We start from the raw sequence: 25,743 nt of genomic DNA on the forward strand, positions 1-25,743 counted from the left end.
AATAAGTTTTCGTGCCGAGCGCATTCGCTCGGCAACGAGCATACAGGTCAAAAAAATATAAATGAAAAGGGCACTTACTTACGATTTTCATCTACACATTTCCAACCAAAATATAAGCTCGGAGCGAGCGCTCTCCCGCCCTCGGCACCGAGCATACACAATACGAGGATCATTTCTGGGAAAAATGAATTCCCGCACTTACGCCCTTCAGTCCCAGCACTCGGGTAATCGGAGGGCGTGGAGAAACCAAGATCCTTTAATTCACAATTGAATTCAATGGAAATAAATATGAAATGATTGTACTTACAATTCAGTTTCACTAGATAAATAGAAAAAGAAAAACACAACCATGCGAAAGCAACGACGATGAAGCGGGCAGAGAGCGATGATACACGTCTACACGCCAGCAGGCCGAAAGCAAAAGTGATTTGTTTACCTCCCAGTCGCGCGCGCGCGCCTGTCGGACAAGCAGTTAACTACCGAACCCCTTGTTCGAAAGCTTACGACCTATCCAGCTGCCGCTAGTACCTTCCTATTGTAAAAGGACCGAAGGTTTGTATGCCGTGTCGGAACAAACTCGAAAACCCCGAGAATCCATCTGAATCCCCAGATAGACTAAGTTCTGTCTGGGGGTCAGCTGTGACTTCTCGAGGTTTACGAGTAATCCCAACGATCTGATCAGGTTTAGTGTCAACGTAAGGTCCTCCAAGCACTGTCTCTCTGATCTGGCCCTGATGAGCCAGTCGTCCAGATACAGAGATATTTTTAGACCTTTGAGGTGAAGAAACCTCGCCACATTCTTCATCAGGCTTGTGAAGACCTGAGGAGCTGTGGAAAGGCCGAAACACAAGGCTCTGAACTGAAAGATCCTTCCCCCCGTCATGAAACGGAGGTACTTCTTCGATGAAGGGTGGATCGGGACGTGAAAGAAGGCGTCCTGGAGATCCAGAGACACCATCCAATCTCCTTGTCGCATAGCCGCAAGGACTGAGGCAGAAGTCTCCATCGAGAACTTCTCCTTCTGAACAAATTTGTTCAGAGAGCCGACGTCTAGTACCGGTCTCCAGCCTCCCGAGGCCTTCGCAACCAAAAAAAGGCGATTGTAAAACCCCGGGGAGTTTTGATCCAGTACTAGTTCTATCGCTCTCTTGTTCCACATCTGATCCACCATCAATCGAAGAGTATCCCTCAGCACAGGATCCTTGTACTTGGCTGACAGTTCCCGCGGAGTTGAAGTCAGGGGAGGACTGTACAGGAAAGGGATAAGATATCCTTTTTCCTTATTACAGGACATTGATGAAGCGTCTGTGTTGATACGTGCCCAGGACTCCACAAATCCCAGGAGCCTGGCACCTACTGGTGCTTGGAGGAGAAAGCTTCATTTCCCTTCTTAAAGGGATGAAAGGCAGACCTACCTCTCTTCTCAGGAGCCTTCCTTCTTGAGGGAGCTCTGGAGGCAGGGCCACCTCGAAAGGGCTGAACCGATGTACTCGGTCCTTTCTTTTCCGCCGCAGTAGCAGGTTTCTTCTTCCTTGCTGACTGGGTAAGGTCTTGAGTCGCCTTCTCAGTTAATGAACGAGAAATGTCCTTCACTAACTGAGAAGGAAACAAAAAGTCCGATAATGGAGAGTACAGTAGTGCTGCCCTTTGAGAGTGGGAGACTGCTTTAGTCAAAAAGGCACTAAAGACTGTCCTCTTCTTAAGAAGACCCGCTCCAAATAAAGAGGAGATCTCAAACGAGCCATCCTGTACCGCTTTGTCAATACAAGACAGAATACACAGGAGAACTTCTGGGTCGAGTCCTTCTGAATCATGGGCCTTCTTGGACATTACCCCAAGGGACCAATCTAAGAAGTTGAAAACTTCTAATACATGGAAGAGTCCCTTGAGGGGATGATCCAGCTCTGAAATGCCCCAAGTCACACGGGCAGAGTTCAAACCTTGCCTTTCGTGACGCATCAACTAAGGTTGAAAAGTCCGCTTCTGCCGAAGACGGAAGAGAAATGCCCATATTCTCTCCCGTCTGATACCAAATGCCCCGTTTACCAGCGAGTCTCGCTGGGGGCATGCAGAAGACCGTTCTGACCAACTGCTTCTTCGAATCCATCCAAGAATTTAAAGACTGAAGAGCCCTCTTCATAGAAATGGCGGGCTTCATTCTTAGAAAAGACGAAGACTTCTTCGCCTTTGCGCTCGAGAACAGAGCGCGCGGAGAAGGAGGAGCGGCAGGGGTTAAATCGTCTCCATATTCTTCCAGAAGCAGGGCTGTCAATACTTTGTAGTTAGATAGTCCTTCTCTTCCATGATACTCGTCTTCCGAGTTTTTCCTCCAACTCGGGGTCTAGAGAGTCTCCGTAGACAAATCAGGACGTCTTTCCTCTGGGGGAGACAAACTCCTGATAGGGGGGGAGGGACTAAGGGAATGATAATCCTTCCTTTTCAAAGTCTGAGCTTTAAGAGAAGCTCCTTTCTTTGGTTGGCGCCAAAAGCCTAGGCTTCTCCCCATAAAAGGATGACGCCTCACGCTTGGATGACGCTTCTCGTCCGCCGAGCGTCCTGGCTGACGCCCTCGCGCTTGGCTGACTGCTGACTCTGATGACGCCTCGCTTGGCTGCTGCTGACGTCTGGATGACGCCGTCGCGCCTGAAGACGTCTCGCCTCGTCTCAACTGGCGTCCTGACTGGCGCCAAAACCTTGGCTGGCGCCTCGCGCTTATATGACGCTCTGTATGACGCCTCGCGCCTGTAAGATGCCTCACGTCTATCTGGCGTCACGTCTCTGACATAAGGTTCTCTCGATCTCGATCTAGAAACCGAAACCTCTTCAGTATGTTTGGAAGACGAAGCTTCACGTCTGCAAGACGCCTCGCGTTTTGCAGGAGAGAGAGGACGAGACTTTTTGATTGGAAGCGAAACGACCTTCTTACGAGGAGGATCTCTCGCTAACACTCACCAATGAGGCAAGCTGTTCTTGTACAGCAAGGAGAATTTTCCTTGAAGCTTCTCCCACGTCATCTTCAATCAGGGAGAAGTAGAAGGCAAGCAGTCCGCTACGTCCTTTTTGATAGACGAGGGAGCTTCATCTGAGAAGCACTCCGGGCTTGAATCCAATTCAGGTTCTCTCAAATGCCGTTTCAGTGGCCTAGAAAGGTCCGAATCCTTCCACCCTCGTTTAGGTGAAGGAGAGGGAGAAGAAAGAAACACTCTCGCAGGACGCTTTTTCTATAGCGGCCGCCCTGAGCAGCCTGAATCGAAACAGAGCTTGCTGAAGGGACGTCTGACCGTTGGGGATTCCCCACGACCTCCTTAAGGCTTTCGACTTTCCTTCCTTCTCCTCTGGGCATGGGAGCTTGGAAGAGGTCTAGGCCTGGGAGCGTCGCAGGGACGATCAAACGCCCCCTCCACAACACTGGGAGCACTCACTTCACTGAACATTTCACTTTCACTATCCTTACCTTGTAAGACCGCCATTTTGGACTTCATCTTCTGAATAGTAGCCTTCAGATCGGCGATTTCAGAGGCCGATTCTGAAAGTAAAGCTTGTGAAGTCGACATAGAGGGAGAATCAAAATCATCAAGATTAAATATAGGGTCAATAAAAGGCTCAATAGGCCTTGTACTCACACCTTTCAAACGTCTAACCCTATCCCTCTCTAACTTCTTCAAATAAGAAGTTAAAGTCTTCCATTCTTCTGCATTTAATCCCTCACATTCATGACATTGAAACCCCCTACATTTACGACATACAGTGTGAGGATCAACCGAAGCCTTCGGTATCCTCACCCTGCAGCCTACATTAACACACATTCTCACACTCACATTTGAGTCAGACATACTGAGAAAAATCAAAAAGCAAGTCCAAATTCAGTCCACAGTAGCGAATGCCAAAAACCACGATTCAGATACGTCACCAAAAAGCTGAGAAACGGATTGATCAAAAGGTTGAAATAAGAATCTAAGTCAGGAGGTAATAACAACAAGTGTTGATACCACCGGCGACAGAGGAAAATATGATAGAAAACAGGAATGGTTCCTAGTCCTGCCGCCCAGGACAGGCCGGTAAATCACCTGACCTACCTGTAGCGAGTGGCGCGAAATTTGAATTTCTGTCGGGGAAGACGGAGTCTTAGCAAAGCTAAGTATATATCTGACAGGTAAGTTGATTGTATGAAAAAAAAAGTAAAATATAAAAAAAGTAAAAAAAATGACAATTTGTCGAAATTGCATTTTTCCTAACTATACAAACCTGAGGTCCTTTAACAATAGGAAGTAGCTAGCGGCAGCTGGAACGGTCGTAAGCTTCGAACAAGGGGAGAACGGTAGTTAACTGCTTGTCCGACAGTCGCGCGCCGCGCGACTGGGAGGTAAACAAATCACTTTTGCTTTTGGCCCCATGCAAAATACGCAGAGTGAGGGGTGGCATGAGGAGGGACTATATGTAAAGGACCTCAGGTTTGTATAGTTTAGGAAAAAATGCAATTTTCGACAAATTGTCATTTGTTCCGATACGTAATACAAACCTATCGGTCCTTTAACAATGGAAGACTCATTCTTCTTGGTGGTAGGAATCTGAGTCTTTTGATGAACAGACTGGTGTTCGTCCATCCTGGAATGCCTCCCTGGTCGTAAGAGCGAGGGAGGGGATCCAAGCCTCTGTCCGATTGATCGGGGTGTGCACCACAGGATCAATGGTCAGACCTCTGAGCCGAGTACTAAGAGAGAGGCAAGCGTATCTCTTCGTACCATCAAGCAATAACTTGTTTTCCTATTTGCAAGAGGCAACATAAAGTATGGGTTGTCTCAAGCTGGCATCCACTTCCTCCCCCTTGTTGGAGGAAGTGTGGATATACGCCTCCCTCCCTAGTGAAAGGGATAGGATGGGGCTCTGTTGAGTAGCTCACCTGCATCTTGTCCTTATCCAGCAGGGTGACGACCGTGTCCCTCTAACCACAGGTAGAGGGGAAGAAAAAAAGATGGGAAGAAGAGGAGCCAGTCACTCTCATTCACTCATCCATTCTTATGGTCACACCAGGACTCATGCTGTTCAGCCTGCGAGGGTCTGGGTTCGCTACACAACGTGTTGAGCAGCCACCACGGGTCCCAAGGAAAAAGATCCAAGGACCTGTGGGCAATATCCCGAAGAAGCAGAAGGAAGGGCATGTGGTCTGGTTGGACCAGACCCCTGCCTTCAGTACCTGCGCCAAGGAGAAGTTCTTGCGGACAAGGCAGCATCTCCTTCGCATCGAAGGCGGTGAAGTCCATTAGGGAGGGGATTGTGAACGACTCGAACCAATCGTCAGGGACCGAAGGGTTCTGAGTCTCCGCTACGAAGTTCGGTACGAAATCGAGCGTCACGGATCCCCATCCCCTGGATGCTTGACTTCGCAGGAGAAGTCATGCAGTTCCTCGAGGAGGAAGAAGGAAATAAGTCGCATGACCTATCCCTCTTCTCTACTTCGGTGATGTCCAGTTACCCATACTGGTCTGTCCGTTTGCCGACGAAGTCTCTCGCATCCTCCTATCCCCATGCAGGCGAAGTTCTCGGTAGTGGATAGGAACACCGACACTCCATGGTGGGTGTCAATGGTATGGGTACTGTGACAAGCTATTAAAACGAAGTGAATGGTTGCTTTGTAACAACCGAACTAAGTCAACAGCGTAGTTCGTAACTGACTCGGGCGCTCTGACAGCTGCCGACTGACTGCGTTCGGTAGGAGGCAAGTTGTCAAAGCATCCGAGTAAGTCACGTGACCTTCGCCTTTAAAGGGTTATGCCGAGAGACCAAACAAATAATGTATTTGTTTGTCACCAATGCCGGCAGCGAGGTGATGATTCTCTTAAGGCATGTGCCCAACAGGCGAAAGTCAATTGCCTTCTAGAGACCGAGGTCCCTGAAGGTAAAACATTCTCATGGTTGTTGAATTTCAGCTAAGGAGAAACAACACTATGTACCGTTGAAGACGAAGGTAGATATTGAATGCACCTACGTCTTCACAGATGAATCGAGAGAGGATTCTCAAGATTCATAACCTGTGCTTACAAATGACTGAAAACGCTAACCGCTATTTCATTGCTGTCCGTGAGAAGTCGTAGTTGCAATGAATCGGGGCGTTCTTCAGTAATGAAAATAACACAGGGAAAGCCGCCTGAAGAACTGCTTCTCATGGGCTGAACATTTGGAAGTAGAGCTGTCAGGTCGGAGAGTAGGAGGCGATGTCTTCTGACACATCTCGTAATTCGGGTTGAAACATGAACAATTGTACACCTACGAATACGAGATATTTTGAAGACAAACTCAGATGTCTGCAAAATCATTCGCATTATCGCAGTGCGATGCAGCGGGAGACTTGTACAGACTTCTGTTACCGTGCGGTAAACAGAAGATGAAAGAGTCCAAGAGATTCTCCTGTTGAAATTCTCAGCAATGTCGAAGGCGATGGAATCTAGCGTCACAGCAGTAGATGGTCCTTCATTATTGCGAGAATCCCCGTTAATCAGAGACCTAAGTCCATGATTGTTGGGCAGAGATACGGTTCGGTAGTCAATCAAAGCAGGGCAGAGAGAGACATACATGACCGTGCATATCGGAGGCCCAGCTGATACTGAGCTGCTATCAGGCAGTTCAATACGCAGTAGTTGAGCCCTGAGCTCTCGCTGACTCGTCATCCTGAGTTGCCAGGTAATCCATTATTCCACGAAGGAATGCGTTCGGCTAGAACTACCGAGCATAAAAGATATGCTCGAGCAATTATATTTAGGCGAAACGAATTTCGGTAAATATAAAAGTTGAAATAAAGGTGTTGTCGTGACCAAAACCATAAGTATATAAAATTGAAACTGAAAACTCCTGGGAGGTTGCAGGGCAACCCGAGTTGCAGTTCAATTAGAATACTTCTCTTATAAGTCGCAATCCGTAGATTAACTAGGATATGCGCCTACCCCCTCGGACAATTCAACTGCTTAGTAGAATCATGTCGCGAGGTTAATATACGTAGTATATTTGTAGGATTCTGAACAACGATCTCCATCCTAAATTCTTTCCTTCAAGAAAACAAAATAAGGATTGGAGATCGACCACCTTCGATCTCTATCAAAGAGAGTGAAGGAGAAGTCTTCCTCGAAGGAAAGCTTCAATGGTGAACAGAATACTAAGACGATAGTTCAAGCCAAACTGGATATTCCCGTCCGATCTTCTCTAGTCCAGGTTGGTCGCCTACTGTGAGATAGTTTCTTCAGCAGCAGTCTTCTTCCCAATGCTAGAAATTCCAGGAATTCGAGCATAGGCGAGGTTCCCGATTATCGTGTATATCGGGGATTCTCGTCTCGCTCACTTTGGACCGTGGTCTCGCGTAAGTGTTTGGAGATCGTAAAACTCGAACACTGAATGCGTTAGAAATTCCGTAGAATTCTAAGCAGTCTGCGAAACCCCCACCGAATTCGTCAAATGATATCGGCTGGTGGTCCTCTCGATTCCCGTAGAAATCGAGAATGGGCAGGATTCCCTCCTCAACGACCGGGGCTTACGTCAGGTTAGGACCCGAAGGTCCCCCCGGTAGCGCAGTCCCGAACGTGGGATCCTACCGAGAAATCTCTGTAGGATCCCTCCCCTTTCCCTCGTAACCGTAAGGAGAGAGGGAATGGGGGAGGAATTGGATACTCGCTCGCCTTCCCAGTGGAACTAGCAGTTGGAGAAGAGTAGGAGAGTCTGGGAAAACGTATCGTCAGGAGAAAACGTTTTCCCGCGGAGGGTTACGAACTCTCACTGTAGGTAAGGGTCTGCCGCCACTGTGAACGTCGTCTGGGTGGGGCTGATCGACACCTGACAGGAGAGAGCCGATACCGTCCTCCGACTCATTCCAGTCCTCGTCGAGGTCGAAACCTCTCAGGAGGAACCGAAGGAGTATTCAAATATGGTGTCCGAAGACACGTATAAAACGCCGCTGTCGCAGTAGAGGAGGTGGAAGTAGCTTGATCGACCGGCCAGAACTGAGAAAGCCTTCTTGTCCGGAGACGAGAGACTCTGGTTCGAGACAGAATCGGAGTTCGATCGCGGCAGACCCACCGTCGGTTTGGGGTTCCCTCTCGGGCCCCAAAACGAACTCGAGCAGAGACGTGGGCTCTGCTGGTGGGAGCGGCAATCCTTCCGCAAGGTCATTATGCTGACGAATCCGCTTAATGACTTCTGCAAATTCCTCTGTATCTCGGAGTAACCGTGTCTTGCGGAGTAGGACCGTCCAGTCCCATCCTCCAACAAGAACAGATCCCGAGATACTCCTCCTTCAGAAGGAGGAACAGCGGCAGACCCCTGACGGTCGCCTCCAGCTACTTGCGCGTATGTCCTGGTCGGTCCTAGAACCGTGCCTGGTCCATACGGCGTCATAGCGGGATCGCGAGCGGCGCACCTCTCGCGATCACTCATAGGTACCTCGCTCCTCCCGGTGTAGCCCGAGGAGGTTGAAGGTACAGGAGAGGCAGACCTGACGCTCCCCCCTAGCTCGCTGGCAGGACCAGCGTGCTTGGAGGGCTGCTGCTGATCGTCCACCCGCAGTGGCGATCGAGCAGCAGGCCTAGCCTTGCCGTCGCCCTGGGGCGAGGAGGCTCGGCTGAGAACGTCGACGCTGATCTCTAGCGTCAGGCGAGCTGTTGCTGGTTACCGTCTCCGCCCGGTCCCGATGGAGCGGCGTCGGTGACCTGCTAGGCTCGTTGTCGCGGTGAGACCGGCGAGCGTCCTCTCGCGCGTCGAGCCGCTGGTACCAGCCGTGCTGGTACCGACGACCACGGGGACCCCTTCCTCGCCTCAACCCGTTGGCTGGTCAGCGACCGTCACGTCAACCCGAGCAGCCAGCTGGTCGCTGCGAGAGCGTCCACTGGCCTAGCGAGAGTCGTCTGCAACGGACACTCGCCAGTCTTCTGCTCCGCGCTTCGGTCTTGGCGGCGAGCGAGCTCGAGTGTCAAGACTTTGGCTGGACGGTCTCCCGCGGAGACCGTCCACTCGGTACTTCTTCTCGCTAACGAGAAGCCGAGGCGGATCCTGGTTTAGCGGCATAACCGCTAAAACCAGGCGAGGAAGTGCCAGCCGAAGCTGGTACTCCTCTGGTCCCCGTCTTCTTCTCCTTGGTAGAAGAAAAGATGGGCCCTGTTCCCGAGGGAGCAGGAGGACCAGCAGAAGAGCTCCCCGAATCGCCGGAGCGAGACGGGCCCTTAGAAGGTCCCGAAGGAGCCTTCTTAGGGGGGAAAACCCGGGTTACCAGCTGGTCGCTGCAAGAGCGGCCGCTGGCCTGGCAAGAGTCACCTGAGCGTCTCTCACCAGCCTTCTGCTCCGTGCCGCGTCTTGGCGCCGAGCGAACTCTGGCGCCGAAACTTGGCTGCACGGTCTCCCGAGGGAGAACGTACACTCGGGATCTCTCGCGAACGAGAGACCGAGCCGGAACCTGGCGTAGCGGCATCGCCGCTAGCACCAGGCGAGGAAGTACCAGAGCTAACCGATACTCCTCTGGTCCCCGTCTATCTCTTCCTTACGGAAGGGGAGACGGGCCCCGCTCCCGAAGGAGCAGGAGGACCAGCAGAAGGACCCCCCGTCCCACCGGGGTGGGACGGGCCCTTAGAAGTTTCCCGAAGGAGACTTCTTAGGGGGGAAGGCAGTTCCTTCTTCTTCTTCGGCTTATGGGCCTTAGAAGTCGAAGGGAAGAGGCAGCAGCAGACGATGAAGACGAAGATGACAGCTTCCTCTTCTCCTCTTCCTCGTCAGCTCACGCAGGACAGTCCGTCAGGTCCTCCATCCAGGCCGGAGCCGGGGCTATTGCCGAAGCAACACGGCCCGACTGCACCTGTCCGGAAGGACCTGGGACTGGGGAAGACACACCGTGGGCAACCAGCATGGACAGGCACAGGAACCAGAGCGACAGGAACAGCAACCAGCTCCAGGAGCGGCAGGAACAGCGGCAGCGTAGACCCAGAAGGGACAGCCAGCCAACAGCGGGAATCACATCAGCGGCAGGTACGGCAGGCCCAGCGATCGCCTCGTAGAATCATCGGCAGCCAGCGAACCTGGGTCCTGGCGGCCGTCAGGGCGAGCTGCTGGAACAGCGAAGTCTGGGGCAGGCAACACGAAGAAAAACAGGCGGCGGCGGCAACCCCACCATCGGTACGGCTGCGGCCCTAGTAGCGGCAGACGGCGTCATCGACACAGCATGGGGAGTGTAGACCAGGAGGGGGGGGAGCAGCATAAGCGGCCGTGTTAGTAGTGGAGACCGCCCCAGACCTCGCTAGACGCTGCAGCAGCCCGTGGATGCTAGGCACGCCCTGCCTCCGCGGTGGTCCATACCTGTCCAAGGTCGTCTCCCACGGATGTAGCACCTGCGGTAACATAGATAGATTAGTAAGAGGGGTTCCCTCACGCACGGGGGGAAGACATGCCCCACCCCGAACGCAAGGAAGACCCCAAATACAAAATACAACGAAGAATCTGAGCTGGGGGCAGGAAGGAAGACGAAGAATCGGAACCAAGGGAGTCGCGGGAGAGCTTTCCGACGACTTTCCTGCAGACCTTCGCTTCCCCTACCCCCGCACAGCAGTGAAAAGTAATATGAAAATGAAACAGAATACTGCCCTTGCGATTCACTTCATAGAACTTAAAGGGAAAAAGATCAATTCCCGGGTAAGAACGGAAACTTGATCCAATATATGATGCTATCATAAAATATATATGAAAATGAAACAGAATACTGCACTTGCGATTTCATTTTCACATAAAAAAATCGTAAGGATCAATTCCCGGGTAAGAACGAAAATTGATCCAAATTAAATTTCATGCAAATAAATAAATGAAAATGAAAAGAATATTGCAATTGCGAATCCACTTTCATTGCATTCTATTATACAAAATTAAAAGGCTCGTGCCCCCGAGCGCAATCACACTCTCGGTAACGAACGCACAGGGCAAAAAATATAATGAAAAGAGTACTTACATTTTTCAATTACACACTTTCGCCCAAAATACATGACTCGGCGCGAGCGCGCCCGCCCTCGGCACCGAGACATAATTCAAGGGTTCAATTCATGAAAAGAGAGGAAATCGCCGCATCTACGGCGATAACTCCATGTTGGTTCATAATTAAGTATGAAAATGAAAACAGTATACTTACAGTTCTATTTTCAAGTCAAACAAACCATTAGTAGAAAAAAACACAATATAAACAAAGCATACGACGATGAAGCGGGCAGGCGCGCGACTGTCGGACAAGCAGTTAACTACCGTTCTCCCCTTGTTCGAAGCTTACGACCGTTCCAGCTGCCGCTAGCTACTTCCTATTGTTAAAGGACCGATGGTTTGTATTACGTATCGGAACAATGTAAAAATAAAAAAAAGACAAAGAAAAATTTTAAATTTAAGTTTTTTGTAAAGTTAAGTGTTACAGTTTTGTTAATGTGTTTCGTAAAGTTTAGTTTATGTTTTCCTTACATTTTTTTTATGTGTTTCGTAAAGTTAAGTGTACGTACATATCTGCCATTTGTCCTCCTCCTCTGTCGCCACTGTCGGAGATAGCCTCACTCAAAAAGGTAAGCTTCCACATTTTACTACATACATACTTATGTACGTACAGTATTTCTTGTATACCATGTACACTAATACACTTTATTTCCAGGTATATTAGCAGTACGTATTAAGTTAGGTATTGAATGGTCCAAATTGTTGTAGTATTTCAATGTTTAAAGGTCAATTTAGCTTTATTATGAAATTCACTAGGGTGTTTTTGGAGGGCTTGGAACGGATTAGCCATTTTACATGTATAATGCAGTCAAAGATACGAAAAGCTCATGATACGAAGGCCACCTAGGAACGGATTAATTTTGTATCTCGAGGTACCACTGTACTTTCTTCTTCAGTTACCATGAGCTTTGCTTTCTTGGAGATGACTTTCAATCCTCCTCTCCTCTCCTCTCCATTTCACTTTTTCAGTTGACAATCTTTTCACCGACCTTTTCTCTAATTCTGCTGCTGACCAGGATTGCTTCCAAAGCTTTGGTCATAGAAAACTGCCACACAGCAGCAATTTGAAATTTTTATAACCAGAGCTTTGTGCTTTACTTTCCAAAATAACTGCATTTATATATTCAAGTCTCACAGGGGACATATAGCTGAGAGAATACTATAGAAAAACACAATCTATAATTTCTACATTCTTCTTTCAACCTTATTAGTCCGACTATATAGCAGGGTTGGATGCTCAAATCGGCTTTCTCCATCTATTTCTATTCCCTAAATCTTCAACCACCAAGTCCCACCTCATCACATCCATCCATCTGATCCGCTGATGCCCCACACTCCTCCTCCTCCCCAACACTGGCATGTTCTCAGCACTCTTGGTTGGTTCCACCTCCTGTCTTCTTATTACAGGGCCATAGTATCTCAGATGTGCTTCCCCAGCCTTCTCCTTTAAATTACACATACCACACATTCTTCTTTCATCTTGACTCTCCCTCCTTTTCTGTAGTGACATTCCAGCAGTCCATCTCTCCATCCTCATCTCGGTCCTTTCCTACAGTCCCACCTCCTTCCTACTAAGTGCCTACTATGAGATTCAGGGCCTCTGTAACACGGTTTTTTCGCAATAACTTTTTATCTATGCATTTCATAAATATAACGCTTATTCAGAATACATATTATATCAACACATAAATTTTGAGTGTATTTTGCACTACGTAGGTTGAATAAATTTGGTACTTATAATGTAAAAGTGACCTTTTTTGAAGACGGGCCAACTTACTCAGAGAAAAGGTTTCAAATGCACTCGTTAAGTAACTTATGACATCATTTCTTCCCTCTTTCTCGATGGATGATTGGCTATACGTAACGAAGGCTAAACCTCTGGCAACATGACATACAAATTTAAATACAAGCAAAGCAGTACACCTTTAGAAACTCTGGAACCTCCCCCTCCCCACTGATATTGTCATAATGAACAAACCAACAAAATATGTTAATAAATACAAAAAACTGACATTTGTCGAAATTGCATTTTTCCTAACTATACAAAAAAAAACCTGAGGTCCTTTCCCCAACTTCTTTACCGGATGGGTGAGCAGAATGTAAACATTGCGTTTGCGTCCGAACTGAATCTCTCGGTAGTGACTCCAGTTTGAAGGGGTGCGGATCCGTAAAAATATTTGCCAAAAATACACTAATCAAGACAGGCTAATGAAATTATCATTATATTAGCACTATAATAACGCATATTCTCTGTTAGCTTTATCATCCTACAGGGAAAATAAATGATTTTATGAAAAAAAATGTGAAACTCAGTGTCCCTTGTACAAGGGACACTGGTGGTCGGTGAGAAAATAGAGTCTTGAATAGAAATTCGGTCTTACAGAATGTTGGTATATTCGCACCTGGAACATGCACATAAAAGTATTTATCAAAATAGAACAGTAAATAAGCACATAATAACAAAAAAAGGAGCAAAAACTAAAGCGAAAGCCCCGCCAATAATATGGAAATCGCAAATTTATAGTATATCTTTCAAAAATTGGTCGATGTCATTTTTCTACGTTTTCTAAGATTAGTTTCATCACAGAAAACAACTTTAGGGGCATCAGGGGTATCTAAACTAATTTTTCAAGTTTCTTGTCCTCAGAAAAAATTGTTTTTTCTCTGGTTTGGTTTTTTATATATTAAAGTTACTATAAGGCTTTATTTTTACCTTCAATTTATCTGGTGTTAATATCTTTTATTTGTAAAATGTAATAAGTGAATAAATAAATACTAGTAAATGAGATACAACTGGTTTTATACTTGGGTAGAAGTTATTACATGTTTACGCTTGTCTGGTTTTGTGATTTTTTGTTGAGACGCAGTTCATCTGTCACCTACACACTACTATAAGCAGTAATAATATTTTTTTTGGGTTCATCATACGTCTGGCATCGTGTCATACTGATTATTTTGCTCCAAACTCTTCAAACCGAAATTACAGAATGATTGGAAGTCCCTATCTGAAAAGAGGATTTTTGGTGGTACTATGCTACCACCTTTATGCACCCGGTGCGGTGTAGTAGACTTGAATGGTGGTACCCACCTACCTCCAAACAAACTTTCGGTAATGAAGAGGTTAACAATAGGAAGGAAGGAAGTAGCTAGCGGCAGCTGGAACGGTCGTAAGCTTCGAACAAGGTGAGAACGGTAGTTAACTGCTTGTCCGACAGTCGCGCGGCAAATCACTTTTGCTTTTGGTCCCATGCAAAATACGCAGAGTGAGGGGTGGCATGAGGAGGGACTATATGTAAAGGACCTCAGGTTTGTATAGTTAGGAAAAATGCAATTTTCGACAAATTGTCATTTGTTTCCGACACGTAATACAAACCATCGGTCCTTTAACAATAGGAAGACTCACTTCTTGGTGGGAGGAATCTGAGTCTTTTGATGAACAGACTGGTGTTCGTCCATCCCTGGAATGCCTCCCTGGTCGTAAGAGCGAGGGAAGGGATCCAAGCCTCTGTCCGATTGATCGGGGTGTGCACCACAGGATCAATGGTCAGACCTCTGGGCCGAGTACTAAGAGAGAGGCAAGCGTATCTCTTCGTACCAGCAAGCAAGAACTTGTTCCTGTTTGCAAGAGGCAACATAAAGTTATGGGTTGTCTCAAGCTGGCATCCACTTCCTCCCCCTTGTTGGAGGAAGTGGTGATATACGCTCCTATCCCTAGTGAAAGGGATAGGATGGGGCTCTGTTGAGTAGCTCACCTGCATCTTGTCCTTATCCAGCAGGGTGACGACCGTGTCCCCCTCAAACCCACAGGTAGAGGAGAAGGAAAAAAGATGGGAAGAGGAGCCAGTCACACTCTTCATTCACTCATCCATTCTTACAGTCACACCAGGACTCGATGCTGTTCAGCCTGCGAGGGTCTGGTTCGCTACACAACGTGTTGAGCAGCCACCACGGGTCCCAAAGGAAAAAGATCCAAGGACCTGTGGGCAATATCCCGAAGGTAGAAGGAAGGGCATGAGGTCTGGTTGGACCAGACCCCTGCCTTCATACCTGCGCCACGGAGAAGTTCTTGCGGACAAGGCAGCATCTCCTTCGCATCGAAGGCGGTGAAGTCCATTAGGGAGGGGATTGTGAACGACTCGAACCAATCGTCAGGGACCGAAGGGTTCTGAGTCTTCGCTACGAAGTTCGGTACGAAATCGAAGCGTCACGGATCCCCATCCCCTGGATGCTTGACTTCGCAGGAGAAGTCATGCAGTTCCTCAGAGGAAAAGAAGGAAATAGTCCGCATGACCTATCTCTCTTCTCTACTTCGGTGATGTCCAGTACCCATACTGGTCTGTCCGTTTGCCACGAAGTCTCTCGCATCCTCCTATCCCCATGCAGCGAAGTTCTCGGTAGTGGATAGGACACCGACACTCCATGGTGGGTGTCGATGGTATGGGTACTGTGACAAGCTATTAAAAACGAAGTAATGATTGCTCTGTAACAACCGAACTAAGTCAACAGCGTAGTTCGTAACTGACTCGGGCGCTCTGACAGCTGCCGACTGACTGCGTTCGGTAGGAGGCAAGTTGTCCAAGCATCCGAGTAAGTCACGTGACCTTCGCCTTTAAAGGGTTATGCCGAGAGACCAAACAAATAATGTATTTGTTTGTCACCAATGCCGGACAGCGAGGTGATGATTCTCTTAAGGCATGTGCCCAACAGGCGAAAGTCAATTGCCTTCTAGAGACCGGCGAGGTCCCCTGAAGGCAAAACATCTCATAGTTGTTGAATCTCAGCTAAGGAGAAACAACACTATGTACCGTTGAAGACGAAGGTAGATATTGAATGCAACCTACGTCTTCACAGACGAATCGAGAGAAGGATTCTCAAGATTCATAACCTGTGCTTACAAATGACTGAAAACGCTAACCGCTATTTCATTGCTGTCCGGTGAGAAGTCGTAGTTGCAATGAAAGCGGAGCGTTCTTCAGTAATGAAAACACAGGTGAAAGCCGCCTGAAGAACTGCTTCTCATGGGCTGAACATTTGGAAGTAGAGCTGTCAGGTCGGAGAGTAGGCGATGTCTTCTGACACATCTTGTAATTCGGGTTGAACAATGAACAATTGTACACCTACGAATACGAGATATTTTGAAGACAAACTCAGATGTCTGCAAAATCATTCGCATTATCGCAGTGCGATGCAGCGGGAGACTTGTACAGACTTCTGTTACCGTGCGGTAAACAGAAAGATGAAAGAGTCCAAGATATCTCTGTTGAAAATTCTCGCAATGTCGAAGGCGATGGAATCTAGCGTCACAGCAGTAGATGGTCCTTCATTATTGCGAGAATCCCCGTTAATCAGAGACCTAAGTCCATGATTGTTGGGCAGAGATACGGTTCGGTAGTCAATCAAAGCAGGGGAGAGAGAGACATAACTGACCGTGCATCTCGGAGGCCCAGCTGATACTGAGCTGCTATCAGGCAGTTCAATACGCAGTAGTTGAGCCTGAGCTCTCGCTGACTCGTCATCCTGAGTTGCCAGGTAATCCATTATTCCACGAAGGAATGCGTTCGGCTAGAACTACCGAGCATAAAAGATATGCTCGAGCAATTATATTTAGGCGAAACGAATTTCGGTAAATATAAAAGTTGAAATGGTGTTGTCGTGACAAAACCATAAGTATATAAAATTGAAACTGAAAACTCCTGGGAGGTTGCAGGCAACCCCGAGTTGCAGTTCAATTAGAATACTTCTCTTCTAAGTCGCAATCCGTAGATTAACTAGGATATGCTCCTACCCCTCGAACAATTCAACTGCTTAGTAGAATCATGTCGCGAGGTTAATATACGTAGTATATTTGTAGGATTCTGAACAACGATCTCCATCCTAAATTCTTTCCTTCAAGAAAACAAAATAAGGATTGGAGATCGACCACCTTCGATCTCTATCAAAGAGAGTGAAGGAGAAGTCTTCCTCGAAGGAAAGCTTCATGGTGAACAGAATACTAAGACGATAGTTCAAGCCAAACTGGATATTCCCGTCCGATCTTCTCTATTCCAGGTTGGTCGCCTACTGTGAGATAGTTTTTCTTTCAGCAGCAGTCTTCTTCCCAATGGTAGAAATCAGGAATTCGAGCATAAGGCGAGGTTCCGATTATCGTGTAACATATCGGGGATTCTCGTCTCGCTCACTTTGGACCGTGGTCTCGCTTAAGTGTTTGGAGATCGTAAAAAACTCGAACACACTGAATGCGCATAGAAATTCCGTAGAATTTCTAAAGCAGTCTGCGAAACCCCCACCGAATTCGTCAAACGATATCGGCTGGTGGTCCTCTCGATTCCCGTAGAAATCGAGAATGGGGCAGGATCCCTCCTCAATGACCGGGGCTTACGTCAGGTAGGACCCGAAGGTCCCCCCGGTAGCGCAGTCCCCAACGTGGGATCCTACAGAGAAATCTCTGTAGGATCCCTCCCCTTTCCCTCGTAGCCGTAAGGAGAGAGGGAATGGGGGAGGAATTGGATACTCGCTCGCCTTCCCAGTGGAACTAGCAGTTGGAGAAGAGTAGGAGCAGCCATCGCCTCAGAGTCTGGGAAAACGTATCGTCAGGAGAAAACGTTTTCCCGCGGAGGGTTACGAACTCTCACTGTAGGTAAGGGTCTGCCGCCACTGTGAACGTCGTCTGGGTGGGGCTGATCGACACCTGACAGGAGAGAGCCGATACCGTCCTCCGACTCATTCCAGTCCTCGTCGAGGTCGAAACCTCTCAGGAGGACCGAAGGAGTATTTAAATACGGTGTCCGAAGACACGTAGAAACGCCGCTGTCGCAGTAGAGGAGGTGGAAGTAGCTTGATCGGCCGGCCAGAACTGAGAGAGCCTTCTTGTCCGGAGACGAGAGACTCTGGTTCGAGACAGAATCGGCAAGCTCCGATCGCGGCAGACCCACCGTCGGTTTGGGTTCCCTCTCGGGCCCCAAAACGACTCGAGCAGAGACGTGGGTTCTGCTGGTGGGAGCGGCAATCCTTCCGCAAGGTCATTATGCTGACGAATCAGCTTAATGACTTCTGCAAAATTCCTCTGTATCTCGGGAGAGTAAACCAGTGCGTCTTGCGGAGTAGGCACCGTCCAGTCCCTCCAGCAAGAACAGATCCCGAGAATACTCCTCCTTCAGGAGGAACAGCGGCAGACCCTGACGGTCACCTCCAGCTACTTGCGCGTATAGGTCCTGGTCGGACCTAGAACCGTGCCTGGTCCATACGGCGTCATAGCGGGATCGCGAACGGCGCACCTCTCGCGATCACTCCTAGGTACCTCGCTCCTCCCAGTATAGACCGAGGAGGTTGAAGGTACAGGAGAGGCAGACCTGACGCTCCCCCCGCCCCTAGCTCGGACTGGCAGGACCAGCGTGCTTGGAGGGCTGCTGCTGATCGTCAAACCGCGGTGGCGATCGAGCAGCAGGCCTAGCCTTGCCGCTCGCCTGGGGCGAGAGGCTCGGCTGAGAACGTCGCGCTGATCTCTAGCGTCAGGCGAGCTGTTGCTGGTTACCGTCTCCGCCCGGAGGTCCCGATGGAGCGGCGTCAGGTGACCTGCTAGGCTCGCTGTCGCGGTGAGACCGGCGAGCGTCCTCTCGGCGCGTCGAGCCGCTGGTACCAGCCGTGGCTGGTACCGACGGCCGCAGGGGACCCCTTCCTCGCCTCAACCCGTGGCTGGTCAGCGACCGTCACGTCAACCCGAGCAGCCAGCTGGTCGCTGCGAGAGCGTCCACTGGCCTGGCGAGAGTCGTCTGCACGACTCTCGCCAGTCTTCTGCTCCGCGCTTCGGTCTTGACGGCGAGCAAGCTCGGGCGTCATGACTTTGGCTGGACGGTCTCCCGCGGGAGACCGTCCACTCGGTACTTCTCGCTAACGAGAAGCCGAGGCGGATCCTGGTTTAGCGGCAGAACCGCTAGAACCAGGCGAGGAAGTGCCAGCCGAAGCTGGTACTCCTCTGGTCCCCGTCTTCTTCTCCTTGGTAGAAGAAGAGACGGGCCCTGTTCCCGAGGGAGCAGGAGGACCAGCAGAAGAGCTCGAATCGCCGGAGCGAGACGGGCCCTTAGAAGGTCCCGAAGGAGCCTTCTTAGGGGGGAAAACCCAAAACCCGGGTTTACCAGCTGGTCGCTGCAGAGCAGGCCGCTGCCTGGCGAGAGTCACCTGAGCGGCTCTCACCAGCCTTCTGCTCCGTGCCGCGTCTTGGCGCCGAGCGAACTCTGGCGCCGAAACTTGGCTGCACGGTCTCCCGAGGGAGAACGTACACTCGGGATCTCTCGCGAACGAGAGACCGAGCCGGAACCTGGCGTAGCGGCATCGCCGCTAGCACCAGGCGAGGAAGTACCAGAGCTAACCGATACTCCTCTGGTCCCCGTCTATCTCTTCCTTACGTAAGGGGAGACGGGCCCCGCTCCCGAAGGAGCAGGAGGACCAGCAGAAGGACCCCCCGTCCCACCGGGGTGGGACGGGCCCTTAGAAGTTCCCGAAGGAGACTTCTTAGGGGGGAAGGCAGCCTTCTTCTTCTTCGGCTTATGGGCCTTAGAAGTCGAAGGGGAAGAGGCAGCAGCAGACGATGAAGACGAAGATGACAGCTTCCTCTTCTTCCTCTCCTCGTCAGCTCACGCAGGACAGTCGTCAGGTCCTCCATCCAGGCCGGAGCCGGGGCTATTGCCGAAGCAACACGGCCCGACTGCACCTGTCCGGAAGGACCTGGGACTGGGGAAGACACACCGTGGGCAGGACCAGCATGGACAGGCTCAGGAACCAGGAGCGACAGGAACAGCAACCAGCTCAGGAGCGGCAGGAACAGCGGCAGCGGTAGACCCAGAAGGGACAGCCAAGCGGGAACAGCGAAGGGAAATCACATCAGCGGCAGGTACGGCAGGCCCAGCGATCGCCTCGTAGAATCATCGGCAGCCAGCGGAACCTGGGTACTGGCGGCCGGTCCAGGGGCGAGCTGCTGGAACAGTGGAAGTCTGGGGCAGGCAACACGAAGAAAACAGGCGGCGGCGGCAACCCGCCCTCAGTACGGCGGCGGAACCCGCCCTCAGTACGGCGGCGGCCCTAGTAGCGGCAGACGGCGTCACCGACACAGCATGGGGAGTGTAGACCAGGAGGGGGGGGGAGCAGCATAAGCAGCACATAACGGCCGTGGTAGTAGTGGAGACCGCCCCAGACCTCGCTAGACGCTGCAGCAGCCCGTGGATGCTAGGCACGCCCTGCCGCCGCGGTGGTCCATACCTGTCCAAGGTCGTCTCCCACGGATGTAGCACCTGCGGTAGCATAGATAGATTAGTAAGAGGGGTTCCCTCACGCACGGGGGGAAGACATGCCCCACCCTGAACGCAAGGAAGACCCCAAATACAAAATACAACGAAGAAGTTGAGCGGGGGGCAGGAAGGAAGACGAAGAATCGGATACCAAGGGAGTCGCGGGAGAGCTTTCCGACGACTTCCTGGCAGACCTTCGCTTCCCCTACCCCGCACAGCAGTGAAAAGTAATATGAAAATGAAACAGAATACTGCCCTTGCGATTCACTTCATAGAACTTAAAGGGGAAAAGATCAATTCCCGGGTAAGAACGGAAACTTGATCCAAATAATATGATGCTATCATAAAAATATATGAAAATGAAACAGAATACTGCACTTGCGATTTCACTTTCACAGAAAATAATCGTAAGGATCAATTCCCGGGTAAGAGTGAAAATTGATCCAAATTAAATTTATGCAAATAAATAAATGAAAATGAAAAGAATACTGCATTGCGAATCCACTTTCATTGCATTTTATCATACAAAATAAAAGGCTCGTGCCGAGCGCAATCACGCTCTCGGTAACGAACGCACAGGGCAAAAATATAATGAAAAAAGTACTTACATTTTTCAATTACACACTTTCGCCCAAAATACATGACTCGGTGCGAGCGCGCCCGCCCTCGGCACCGAGACATAATTCAAGGATTCAATTCATGAAAAGAGAGGAAATCGCCGCATCTACGGCGATAACTCCATGTTGGTTCATAATTAAGTAATGAAAATGAAAACAGTGTACTTACAGTTCATTTTCAAGTCAAACAAACCATTAGTAGAAAACACAATATAAACAAAGCATACGACGATGAAGCGGGCAGAGAGCGATGACGAACACGTCCTTCACACCCGCGGCCGAAAGCAAAAAGTGATTTGTTTACCTCCCAGTCGCGCGGCGCGCGACTGTCGGACAAGCAGTTAACTACCGTTCTCCCCTTGTTCGAAGCTTACGACCGTTCCAGCTGCCGCTAGCTACTTCCTTCCTTCCTATTGTTAAAGGACCGATGGTTTGTATTACGTGTCGGAACAAACTTCGATTATTAGTCTAACTCCCAAAATAAGTTTCCAAAGAAATTACAGTCTACTTTATAGGTCACAATCAGATTGACAAGATGTAGGGAATAGTTGGTAATTACCAAAAACATAGTAGACAAGCTTGATTTGATAACTGCTATATCCAATGTCAAGCAATTTTTATTTATTGGCTATCTACCTATTTACTGAAAAAAATAGCCGGTACCGTATATTGGCTTTAAACCTTCACCAATAATTATCGTCAGAATGGTGACTTCATGAGGCTCCACCCACTTTCGCCTTGTTATAATTCAGGATAACACTGAAGGCTACCATGGGCATTGTTGGATTAGAAAATTTAACTTCTAGCTATAAAAACTAATTTCTCGAGTAGTTGTAAGAAGTGCTAAATGATCCTCAAGGATCCCAGCAGTTGGTCTAAACATTTAATTCATGTATATTACTGCTATACTGTTGCGGCACTACTGCTACAGTAGTATTACTACGCTAGCACTGATACCCCACCCACATCTATGTATCGTTCCGCCATTCATAAAGTCTTTGGGTTTCAGAGCCGATGGCATTTCTGTCTGGTGGATGGGCGGGGCAACATTTAGTCAAAAGGTGTTTGTTTACCTTGCTTACGTAATGAATGTTTTTCGACTCTTGGCTCGTAACCATTGGCCATGGCGTCAGCTAGTTCATTTTTACTCTATAAAAATCAAAACTATCGGGTTTAGGTTATTGATAATGCTGACAATATTTGTGTGTGGTTGTAAAATATACATATGTCAACTTTCAGCTACATCCGATGCTTTGACAAGGAGCAAAGTCCAAAAAACCGTGTTACAGAGACCCTGAATCTCATAGTAAGTTTCTCCACCATATAAAAGTACAGGCGTGATACCTGTCTGCTAAATCATTTTGAACCTTAATGGCATTTATCATTTCTACATGTGAACAGTTGATAAGAAAAAAAACTGGTAATCACACAGAATGCCGGAGACAAACTGACATCATAATGGAGATGAGAGAAATATGCAAAACATCCTGACTTGCTTCCACTATAAAAATTAGCACATACTCTGGTCATTTTAACTGACTAATTTAAGTAAGTATCTTTACACCCAAGTTTTACTGCTGGCAGGTATGTTGAGTTTCGGTGATGAATCTGATACTGAAAGCTTTATTATTATAAGATTCTAAGATAATAAATGTTCACTTCGGGCTTAAACCGAAATACAGGAAGCAAAACAAACCTGTGAGGGAACTCTCGTTATGGAAGTCGGCGTAAGAGGTAGATTTGATGCTACAGAATCACTACGACGATCTACAGCAGGCTGAGGATTATCATCATGGCCAGTATCCTCTTGCAGGGCACTCGGCGTCGAAACAACACTGTCCTCTGCCACCGAAACATCAGGCACTGGGGATGAATTCTCCGGTATATCGAGAACAGAGTTTTCCGTAACAACAGAATTGTGAGCATCTGTCCCATTCACTTCAGCAACACTTTCAGAACATCCATTTTCTATGACTACAGCTTCGTTTGACACTACTGCAATGAAGATAAGAACAGCTTTTCAAATGGCTAGCATGGCCCATTGGACACTGTTAATGTCATCATAAGCAGTACCACTGAAGAACATTAATAGAAATTAAAGCTGACAATATACTGTACTGTATTTCTCACATGCTTCTAAATTACTATATGATGGCATACAAAAAATATTGATTTTATTTCTAACAGTATGAAGGTTACGTAGCATTTTAATCAACTGTTGTCTGTTCCTGCAACTGAAGACCATTCATTGTCTTAATGTCTTCAAAAAAGATGGTTAAACCTTCTTTGGAATGATAAAGACAAGATTTTTAAGACCTTCTAACCATAATGACTGCACAAATCAAAACTACTTTACAGTACTGACTTCAAACCTACCTTTGACAGCCTTGCTGACTATATCTTCAACAAGTTCTGTAGCAATTTCGTGAGAACTGAGTTGAGGTTTTGATGGTGGCGAAGGATCTAAATTAACAACCGTGCCATTTGGTATAGGATTTTCTGACTTTGTATCTGTGGTGTCGCTGATGCCATTACAAGACACCTGAAGGAAATAACGTTTTGTATTTTAATTCAAGGTCATATTAAACTATTTAAGAACATTATGAATGATATTCTAAATTCAAAAACTGGCAACATTTCTTTGTTATTACCAACGAAATTAATACTACTCCATAATTACACAATTGACTCTTTGAGGAGAAGAAAAAAGAGACAAAGTAGTTCCACATATTTTTTCATGTCTACAATAATAGACAGACTATGTATAATGTGCATGTTTTCCACAATTACAGTACTACTAGATTATGTATAATGTGCATTGACATGGAGGTACAAGTGGATTTTCAAAAATACAGTAGTGTTTCACTTTTCCATGTGGAGACTCAAAAATATGAGAGAGAGAGAGAGAGAGAGAGAGAGAGAGAGAGAGAGAGAGAGAGAGAGAGAGAGAGAGAGAGAGAGAGAGAGAGAGAGAGAGAGAATATTAAACAACTGCTTACAGGTATTAACAAAAATACTGTAAGGGGAACTACAAACATAGCTTATGCATGTAACCTGAACTTCTTCAAACTCACCGCTCGCTCTTCTTCTGTTGAACCTGTCGGAACTTCTACAGGTATGGGTGGATCTGAAGTGTGTTGGCCATTTTCCTGAGGAGGAATCTCCTGATTTACTTGATTTATTTGGCTTGCTGCACTATTCGAAGACGCATTGCTTGAACTGTGAACCCTGCTTGCATCTTCTACCACTTGCTCAGTCTAAGTTTAAAATAGATTAAAATACAGCTATATGATGCACTGAAAGCATAATTAATTTCAAACTAATTTCTAATTTTCTCATGTGACTACCTCGGTGTGTCGTACAAATTTCAATTGAAAAATCTTTTGAGCGTAAGTTAACTCTTTAACTTCAAAATGATAATTTGTCCAAAATTGCATTTTTCCTAACTAAACAAACCTGAGGTCCTTTTACAATAGGAAGGTAACTAGCGGCAGCTGGACGGTCGTAAGCTTCGAACAAGGGAGTTCGGTAGTTAACTGCTTGTCTGACAGTGCATGCGCCGCGCGACTGGGAGGTGAAGAATCACTTTTGCTTTAGGCCCAGGCAAAAAACGCAGAGTGAGGGGTGGCATGAGGTGGGACTATATGTAAAAGGACCTCAGGTTTGTATAGTTAGGAAAAATGCAATTTTGGACAAATTGTCATTGTTCCGGTACGGTATACAAACCTTTCGGTCCTTTTACAATAGGAAGACTCACTTCTTGGTGGGAGGAATCTGAGTCTTTTGTGAACAGTCTGGTGTTCGCCCAACCTTGGATTGCCTCCCTGGTCGTTTGAGCGAGGGAGGGTATCCTACCCTCTGTTCAATTGATCGGGGTGTGCACCGCAGGATCAATGGTCAGACCTCTGGACCCAAGTAATAAGAGAGGGGCAAGCGTATCTCTTGAAACTAGCAAGCAAGAACTTGTTCCTGTTTGCAAGAGGCAACATAAAGTTATGGGTCTGTCTCTTGTTGGCTTTCACTTCCCCCCCCTTGTTGGGGGAAGTGGTGGATATTCACTCCTATCCCTAGTGAAAGGGATAGGATGGGGCTCGGTCGAGTAGCTTACCTGCATCTCATCCTTTCCAGCAGGGTGACGACCGTGTCCCTCTGCCCACAGGTAGAGGGGAGAAAAAGATGGGAAAGAGGGGCCAGTCACTCTCTCATTCATTCATCCATTCTACAGTCACACCAGGAATCGATGCTGTTCAGCCTGCTAGGGTCTGGGTTAGCTACACAATGTGACCACGGGTCCTAAGGAACAAGTGTCCAAGGAGCTGTGGGCTATATCCTGAAGGTAGGAGGAGGTGCATGTGGTCTGGTTGGACCAGACCCCTGCCTTCAGTACCTGCGCCACAGAGAAGTTCTTGCGGAACACTAGGGAAGAACCAATATCTCTGACTTCGTGGGCTCTCAGACGAAGGGTACGGATGTCGTCGTTACCATCAGCTTCATACGCCCTCCTGATCACCTCACACAGCCAGAAAGAAAGTGTGTTCCTGTATATTTCTTTCTTGGTCATCCCAGTGCTAACGAAGAGGCGTCAACACTCAGACCTGAGGTGTCGAGTTCTCTTCAGATAGCGCCGTCGCGCTCTCACAGGACAAAGCAGCATCTCCTTCGCATCGAAGGCGGTGAAGTCCATTAGGGAGGGGATTGTGAAGGACTCAAACCTATTGTGAAGGACTCAAACCAATCGGCAGGGACCGAAGGCTTTTGAGTCTTCGCTACGAAGTTCGGTACGAAATCGAGCGTCACAGATCCCCATCCCCTGGATACTTGACTTCACAGGAAAAGTCATGCAGTTCACTCAGAGG

General features: G+C 48.1%; 1 pseudogene; it reads right to left on the reverse strand.

The window, feature by feature from the left end:
• LOC135201092 (brefeldin A-inhibited guanine nucleotide-exchange protein 1-like) overlaps positions 1–25,743 on the reverse strand; it is a 157,938-nt pseudogene that overhangs the window by 92,594 nt on the left and 39,601 nt on the right.

The sequence above is a fragment of the Macrobrachium nipponense genome, chromosome 23 (genome assembly GCF_015104395.2).
Source record: "Macrobrachium nipponense isolate FS-2020 chromosome 23, ASM1510439v2, whole genome shotgun sequence".
Lineage (NCBI taxonomy): Eukaryota > Metazoa > Arthropoda > Malacostraca > Decapoda > Palaemonidae > Macrobrachium > Macrobrachium nipponense.